Raw genomic sequence first — 9836 nt, forward strand, 5'->3', positions numbered from 1 at the left:
GTTCGACCTGAGTTAAACAAACTGATCCTAAGGGCTCCTTCGACATGACAATGGGAGCCTACTACAGTGCTGATATATATGACCTCATTGGGCTATATAACTTGGACACTTTAGGGAAGCAGTTTCTTTAGTCATCTCAGGTCTCTACAGAGATGACACTCTGGTCACATTTAGTGGAGCTAAGTGACACACCTTTGATATACTCAGGGAGGACGTGACAATCATCCTTTGTTCCATGGAAAACAAAATCACAGTTGAGACCAACCTCAGCATCGTAAACTTCCTGGGTGTGCACTAGGCTTGTGTTCCATTTCATACAGCCACTACCACAAACCAAATAAGAGGATATCCTACATTAACACAGCCTCCTGCCACTCGACTATCGTGTTCAGGAACCTACTGAATGTTGTCAGCGAAAGGATCTCGAATTTGCCGTCAAATCAATAGATTTTTGACTCTGCGGCTCGGTATTACAAAGAGGCCCTGGCATCCAGTGGTCTTAGGGATAGCATCTCCTATATGCTGAGCCTTAGTACCTGCAAAAGGAAGCTCCACCATAGAGTCATTTGGTTTGCCCCACCCTTCTCTCTCAACGTTTAAACTTGTGCAGGTAGTAATTTCCTTTTGGTTAGTGGACAAGCACTATACGCTGTCACACTTGTACAGATTTTTGGTCAATACACATAAACTAAGGTCCTCATTTAGATGCACGTCCGGCATTGAAAAAAAGGTTATTAAAAACACCTAAAACGTTAGCCGAGATCGCTTGCTCATGCAGGGAGTAAAATGACTGCTGCATGGGAGGCCGGTGGTAAACTAACAGTCAAAGTAATAACAGCAGCAGCGTATCTAGCAACAACGGTGACAATTGTGACAGTGGCAACAGTGAAGGAGGCAACAATGCATTAAACGGCAGAAATACCAACACCGACAGCTACAAGCGCAGCAGCACCAAACAATCATTGCAGCCGGAGTTGACGGCTATGCCAGCAAGAGCGGAACTACCGATCTCACGCCCAGAATTAATTACACCGATGGCGGCTCCAGCAACACCGACACAACAACAGCGGCAACACCAACACTGCAGTCGAAGATGACTGCTACACCAGCAACAGCGAAACTATCGGTCACACGCCCAGAATTAAGAACACCGAGAGAAGCGGTGGCATTTGCAGCAATAGCAGCAGCAGCAACATCAGACCCACAGCTAACGAAAATTGATAACACATTCAACACACATGTTAGGACATACATCAGTTCGGCCGGAACTTCACTTAAGCAACATCAATACAAGTGTAGGCCCTCCGTCAGGATTCTGGAAAGCCGTTACATCACTTCCCTGGCCGGCCACGTATGGCATCTAAAGGATGAAGGAGCTCCATTCGCGATTAATTGCAGACTCCTTGAACAGCCGGGATCCTATATAAATGGGAGCTCACGATGCAAGTTCTGCATAGCAGAATGGGCATAGATCTTAAAAGACTTGCTAGAACCGGGGAAACTTTTAGATTCCTGCAAAATGAACTCCAGCTCTTATCCGCATTTTAAAACTATCTACTGCAAGCATGGGATTCGCCGTGTGTTTATGGGAGCCGTAAAATTTTGCCGACTCGAACCGATCTTAAAGTGATAAGACCGTTCCAACTAAGCCTCTGACGACAAAATATATTTTTGTTTACAAAATTAAGTGACGGTAACCTTTTTCTATTTTTAATTTGAATATCCCCGCGACTATTAGAGTTTGACTAGCCGTCTATAACGTCTATAATTGCTTATGAGTACGAAACCGACGGTATAGTTAACTTCCTATAAAGACAAGTCTTCTGATGATTAAAGTGTACTTCTTTTTTGTCTATATGATCTACTGTATATTTATATATTTACACGCAATAAACATAACAGTTCACCAGTATTAACGTTAGTAATTATTCTCCTTCAAGTACATATCAGAGAAATACACTCTTTATTACTCTTTACTCCTCTTTAACTAGTTAGTCACACAATTAGCTAATTATTTCAATTCATTGAAGAGTCAATTTCCTACGTCAATATTTACTTATATTCGCTTTCGCATGCATATGAAGTCAATTGTTTCCTTTTAATGTCACCCTCCTGTCTAATAAATACTATTTTTACTAATGATGTGTGTACATAAATCTCTTGAAAATTTTACGAGTTGAAACTAAGTTTTTTTATAATACTTTTAATCATCTCGTTCATAGTTTTTTGTTAAATCCCAATAAAAGAATTCCAAACAAATCATTAGAACCATTGATTTCTTTAAGACGAAGGAACTTTCGGAGATTACGAATGTAATGCGCCCCACACCTCATTCCTTCCAAGATAACACTAATTAATAAAATAGTTATGGAAAAAATCTCCAGCACAATCTTAATTGTAAACGTTAAATGTATATCTGATACCGGAAATAGTGTTGTAACTTTCATTTTGTCTTTTTATACATTTCATTGTTTAATGAAATATTTTCTGAAAGTTGCCGATTCTGATGAAAGGTCAATTCCTCCATCCGGAAACCGGAGTAAAAATAGCAATTTTCAGAATCCACACTAAAACAAAAGATTTAGTTCATACATAAATAATGCATACATACATACATACATACATACATACATACAGACAGACATACATGCATACATATACACACACATACACACATACATTCATACTTACATACATACACACATACATTCACATATACATATATATATATAAATACATATACATACAGATAGATACACAAACACACCTATATATGCATGTATGTGTATATATACATATATATATAATCAAAATAAGCTAACAAGGATATCCAGAGGTAACGCAGTACGATCGTTTCAAACAACTCCATTTAATTTAACAATGCAAACATTACATCAATTTGAATACAGAGCAATCCTCAGCTACATAAAGACATAGAATTGATTAAATTAAAACAGATGGACACATTAGTAAAGTTTTACCTGAAATCTCCAAGAAAGTAAGGACAGAGAACATGCTGTCTTCACTTATAGACTAGTTTATCAAATCTTTGCATATCTAAGGCCAAAAGATGAAGGAGCAATGCTTGTTGATAGTTTTTTATGATTATACCCACTACGATTCCTGTCGACTCCCTCAGCACACTTGCTAACAGGCCTTGCTCTTTTGGCCTTAGATACACAAAGATTTGATAAACTAGTCTATAAATTAAAACTGACCCCATAAAACAGTGACAAGCTAAATCTGTAACAAGTCTTTCTTCCTGATACCTTAATAACTTCTCAGCTGAATCGAAGACAGCGTCTTCTCTGTCTATCTCCTTACTTTCTTGGAAATTATACTGTGTCGATCTGTTTTATTTTAATTAAATTCTCTGTTTTATGCAGGTTCGGATTGTTGTACATTTAAATTGATGTAATGATTACATTGTTCAATAAAATGGAATTTGCTTGAAACAATCGTACTGCTTTTCCACTGGATATCCTTGTTGCTTATTTTGATTTTAATCACCTTACATTGAAATTATATGCATAATACCTTACTAAATTCTGGTGCCTCAACTTAAGTAGCATATTCATCTGAATATATACGTGTATACACCCCCCCCCCACACATATATATATATATATACACATACACACATACACACACACACACACACACACATATATATATATATATATATATATATTTATATACATACATACATAGATATATATATATATATATACGTATATCTAACTATATATATATATATATATATATATATATATATATATATATACATACATACATACATACATATATATATATATATATATATATTCACTTATAATATCCACACATATATAAGGCGGTGAGCTGGTAAAATGCTTCTTAGAATTTCGTCCGACGTTATATTCTGAGTTCAAATTGCGCCGAAGTTGACTTCGCTTTTCATCCTTTCATCATCAATAGGATCAGTACTAGTTGAGCGCTGGGGTGGTTGTAATCGACTTGACCCTCACCTTAACTTGAAGTAACAAAATTTCCAGAAATCCAAGGGAGAGAACATTGTATTTCAGGTCTGAAATCTCTTTTGGAGGCCTCGGAATTAGGCAATAGTTGCAATGGTGAATATTCAGTCTGCCAACATGAAGACTTGCATCGTTCTGATCCTTGAGGAACGGTTCTCGGACTTGAAATACCGTATCTTCTCTGGATTTTTTGTAAATCTGTTCTCTAATTATATAAATATTTGTATGCTTGAACACGGATATTCAACTGAATATTTGAAGTTCTTGATTCTACCCCTCTCACTCACTCTCTCTCTCTCTAAACACACACACACACACACACACACACACACACACACACACACACACACACACACATATATATATATATATATATATATATATATATATATATCCTTATTTATAATTATGATTAATTGTATATATATTTTATATATCAATTCCCAGCGTGTAATTGTTTTTATTATTTGTATCATCATCTCTCTCTCTACTCCGTATGTATGTATATATATATATATATATATATATATATATATATATATATGTGTGTGTGTCTCTGTGTGTGTGTGTGTGTGTGTATGTGTGTGTGTGTGTGCGTGTGCGTGTACGACAAGAGATAATTTTTGCCTCTTTTTGTGGAGGCAAAAGAGTTTAAAAGACTTCAAAAAAGAAGTGCTCAAACGTAATTGAGATGCAGATAAAAAAACATTTATCAGGGAACAAGCATCAAATTCGAGTGAACGACTTTATACATAACGTTACGCCTCCAAACATTTGATCATATATAAATATTACCATGGTATTTCAACATATAAATAATACATATTTAAAAAACACAGAATGTAAAAAATACAATATGCAAATAGAAATACATATACATAGAATGTATATACAATCGACTAAAATTTCTAAAGCGTGTCGTGCGACTAAAAATCTAAATAAAATAAAATGTCAGTTGACTAAAAAGATTTTACTTAGTCCCCTCAAACAAAACTAAATATGTAAAAAAAGTTCATTTCATAAAAAAACATGGTAGGTTGGAGTCCAGGAGCGTAAAAGAGTTTCACAAAATCAAGTCAACACTATTTGGAGGCGTGGTGTTTTGTATAAAGTCGTTGTATCAAATTGGATGTTTGTTCTCTGATCTATGTTTTATATACATATATACATATATGTGTGTGTATGTGTGTATGTATATCTATATGTATGAATATATTTATGTATGCAGGAATGTGTGTGTGGTATGTTTGTATATATGTGTTTATGCATGTATGAACAATTTTTTTTTTGTTTTTATGTAGATTCTCTGAACATTAAAAAAACTTTCTCACATTCCCCAGTGTCAAACTATTACACTTGTTTGTTGTTCATACACCTGTCTTCGTCTTTTGTTTTTCTATAAATTTCAACTATATATATATATATATATATAACCTCCTCCGTTCATCTAGCTTATTATCATCAACATTGTCACTATTTCGCACCATTGTTTGAACCATTATCTATCATCCCAGTAGCACAACATTTATATTCACTAACTAAATATGACCCCTAACTATTGCAGTTATGCTTGACAATCTTTACTGCTTTCAAATTATCTATTAGCTGCCTTAGAAATAACTACTTCACAAATTTAACTTTTCTTTGCCGAGAGGCTCACAAACCTAGATGAGATTTGTTTGACAGTTTCTATGAATAATGTTATATTTCCGTTTACTATACAATTTAATAAATGTTACTCCAAAGAAACGTTATGCATTCTCCTTAACATATTGCTCTGTGTTTCATTCAATCTATTTTCAAATACTTCTGTAAATGTCCTACGTAACGGTTCATATATCAATCTGCTTTCTACAGCAGCTGTGAAATACCATATTATGAGATCATTAGGGAGATGCAGCTATTCTATTATGGAAGTCATGTTTATAGTTAACTATGCCAATTGGTTTCTCATTTTACTGTCCTCTTTAGTCACTCTGTACATGATCTCAGATATTTCAATTCATTTACACATTTCATATTTACATCTTATGCTATGAGCGGTTACTTGTTGATCTTAAATTATAATCTTAGCTTTATAGTCAATAAGATTTAGTCCAAACTGTTCTGCGGCATTCTCATTGTCTTGAAGTATTAGCTGAGATTACTTGATGGTATTAGAAGGAAGAGCAACTGCGTTTGCATAATCGCTATCACCATTAATAATTTAACAATGACATCAAAACTTTCAGGAACTCTTTTGAAAATATTATTACAAATATCAGTGTCTCCTGATTCCTAGTTACAAGGTCTTTTAAATTAATATCCAATGCTTAAAATAAACCTACCCGATATAGCTTAATATGCTTTTTCTTTGTATATTGTTAAAATGAAAAGCAGCAAGGTAGCAAATCGCTGGTCTCTTTATTCTCTGCTCTTGAGAGGATTAAAAGCTACGTCTCGGTGGAATTTGAAATTAGAATGTAAAAGTTGACAAAATTCAAAGAAGTTAATACGTATGCCACCTCATCGCCTTATTATAGCCAAGTAAGGTATTCCTTTCTACTGAATGTAGAAGGCCTGGAATTTTGGGGCAGGAGGAACTGTCAATTACATCGATCTCAATACTCATCTGGTTCTTATTTTATTATCATAGAAAGAATGAAACGAGAAATTGATATCAGCGAAATTTGAACTCAGAACGTAAACACGGACCAAATACTGCTAAGCATTCGATCCGGCATTCAGTATATCCATTACTGCCAGCTCTCCGCCTTAGCGTCAAGTAATATAATGCCAAATATGTTTAGAGTCTTCATATGAATAAGTCTATCGATGATTGTAAGTATGTATATCTATCTATCTATCTATCTATCTATCTATCTATCTATCTATCTATCTATCTATCTATCTATCTATCTAACGTGGACTTGGAGCAACCGCATGGGGCCGTCGAGGTCGTATCTAGATAGGATAGTGTGCAGGACAAGAGATAGGGATAGTTTAGGATGTCCACAGTTCCACATAGTCAGCTACACGGATCACAAACTTGTGACGTGTACGCTAGACTTAGATAAGGCACATAGGCAGGGTCCCGGTTACTGGAAACTAAACGCGTCTTTCCCGTCGAGACAGGTTTTCAGAGACCGGATTAGCACGTTAGTAAAGAGGGCTTTGACGGGAGCCATCGTCAACAACAAATGGTGGTTTGCCCTCAAGAGAGCAGTAAGGGCGGAAGCAATAAGGTATAGCAGGGCACTAGCTGTAGAGAGGAACATAGTAGAGGGGGAGCTAGTGATAAAGTTAGAAGAGGCATTGCGAAGTGGCATCGCATCCGACGTTTTAGCGGCGAGGTTGGCCCTCGACCAACACTTCAATGCTAAACACGAAGGGTGTACTGTCAGGGCAAGAATGCGTGCTCTGAGGAATGAAGGTGTTGGAGCCGCACGAGAGGCCCGGGTGGCGGAGGCGCAGCGGGGTCACAGAGCCACCATCCGGTCTCTGGTAGACGAACAGGGGCGCGAATTGCTCGAGCCGAGCAAGATGTGCGAGGCGTTTCAGCGGCATTTTGCCCGACTGTTCGGGAGGAGTGGCGAGCGAGAAGGCAGGGTGGACTTTAGTGCCTACCTGCACAGCTTGCCACGACTCTCGGCAAGAGAGGCGGAGTGCTGCGAAGGGGTCATCACGGCGGAGGAGGTAAGGGACGCGATGGCGGATTGCTCGACGGACAAATCTCCGGGTTTGGATGGTCTGCCCTACGAGCTTTACAACTGTATGCCAGACTTGTTTGGAGAAGTCTTGGCGGCCGTGTACTGCAACTGGCAGCAGAACGGGAGCATTCCCGGTTTTGTGAGCCGAGGAGCGGTAACGCTGCTGAAGAAAGATCCAAACAAGGGGGACGCCATAGATAACTTTAGGCCCATCACTCTGCTCAATGCAGACATGAAAATTTTGGCCAAGGTGTTAGCCAAGCGGTTGGCGCTTGTCATCGAGAAACTGGTCGGCACGGAGCAGACGTGCGCCGTGCCGGGTCGGAGCATCCATGACAACCTCCATCTGATGCGCTACATCATAGAGAGGGTAGTTAAGGAACCTGGCATGGGTGGGGCCCTGATCAATTTGGATCAATCCAAAGCTTTCGATAGGGTAGACCATCGATACTTGGAGGCCGTCCTCGAAGCGGCCGGCTTCGGTCCCGTTTTCCGCGGCTGGATGGCTGCCTTGTACACAGGCATCCGTTCGGTTGTTCGCGTCAATGGACGTCTATCGGGACCCTTCGACATTGCACGTTCGGTTCGTCAGGGATGCCCCCTGTCGCCGCTCCTGTACGTATTGACTCTCGAGCCACTACTGCGGAAGCTGGCGACGCTGAGGGGCATCCCGCGAGAACTGGGGTGCGGGACGAGCGTGTCGGCATACGCGGACGACGTCACCGTCATAGCGTCTAGCCACGAGCACATCGAGCTTGTCGGCGAGACGCTGAAAGACTACGAAGCGGTGACGGGAGCGAAAATCAACCGGGATAAGTCGGTGGGTTTGCTGCTCGGCACCTGGAGAAGCAAGCCCATACCGTCCGGCAGCGCCTCAGTAGTGGGACGCTGGACGGACGGTCCGGTCAAGTTGCTCGGAGTCTGGTTCGGTCCGGACCTGCAAACGGAGAAGAACTGGGACGAGATAACGAGTAGGGTGGCCACTCTCTGCCGGCAATGGTCCGAGAGGAAGCTGTCCCTAAAAGGTCGGGCGGAGGTGGCGAACGCGTACATCGCGTCCGTCATCGAATACCGCCTGACCGTCGTGCCTTGTCCCGATCGCGCCATCACCGAAATGGAGCGCATCCTCTTCCGCTTTTTGTGGAAAGGAAGCGTTCCGATGGTGAGGCGATCCGTTTGTTGCCAACACCCGCTGAAAGGAGGGCTGGGCATGCCGTGGTTGATGATGCGCAGACATGCGCTGAGACTGCGACATCTCCAGCTCTACGTAGACGACGGTGAGCAGGTGTGGTCGCCGTTTGTGCGACGCGCTTTCCCGCAGCTCGTCTCCATGACCGAGCTGCAGTCGTGGATCAAAAAGAGGCCGAGGAATGGCGAATGGCACCGTGAGTGTCGCGTTGCTCTGCAACAACTTTGCCGTCCCGGGTCGACCTTGAGCGGCTGCATCACAACGAAGTCATTCTATAGGGGATTAGTGGAGGGCAGGTACGACGACGATCTCGGGGCGAACCTGGGCGTCCACGAGGAATACCTGACCCGCCTGTTCAGGACGACTTTCGGGCCGGGACCTATGGACAACTTCCAGAGATCCCTGGCCTGGCAGTGTTACCGAGAGGCGCTACCCGTTCGGGATAAGCTCTATAGACACGGCTCGCGAAATGTGGGGCCGACCTGCCCGAGATGCGGTCAGAGCGATGAAACCGTTCTGCACGCACTCGTGCAGTGTCCAACCATTTCGGAGCTGTGGGCTTATGTCGAACGACTGCTGTCGCGTGTGGGACGAGTCGGTTTATCAACCGAGTCTATCGTCAATATCGTCACGCCTCCTTCCTTTAAACGGGAAGGAAGAGCTGTATTTATCGTACTTGTGGCTATGGCCAAAGAATGCATCTGGTGGACGCGTCTGAAAGGATTAGAGACAAATACTTTCCTCTCTGGTCAATCTCTCATCAACTTTTTCAAGTATCACTTGAAAAGGAAGGTGAGAGTAGAGAGGCAAGTGTTGTCTAGCAAATGTTTCGAAAAAAGATGGATACATGTAGCAAGAATGGCACGTATAAATGACGAAGCCACCTTGACCATGATTCTATAAAACGTTTTAAAATTTTGTAAACAGAGAGTTACTTACGTT

General features: G+C 40.8%; 1 pseudogene; it reads left to right on the plus strand.

Moving 5' to 3' along the window:
* Window positions 1-1093: 1093 nt before the first annotated feature.
* The window catches only part of LOC149133438 (uncharacterized), a 33638-nt pseudogene continuing 24895 nt past the window's right edge, over window positions 1094-9836 (plus strand).

Source organism: Octopus bimaculoides, chromosome 10, assembly GCF_046866305.1.
Source record: "Octopus bimaculoides isolate indiv1 chromosome 10, ASM4686630v1, whole genome shotgun sequence".
NCBI lineage: Eukaryota > Metazoa > Mollusca > Cephalopoda > Octopoda > Octopodidae > Octopus > Octopus bimaculoides.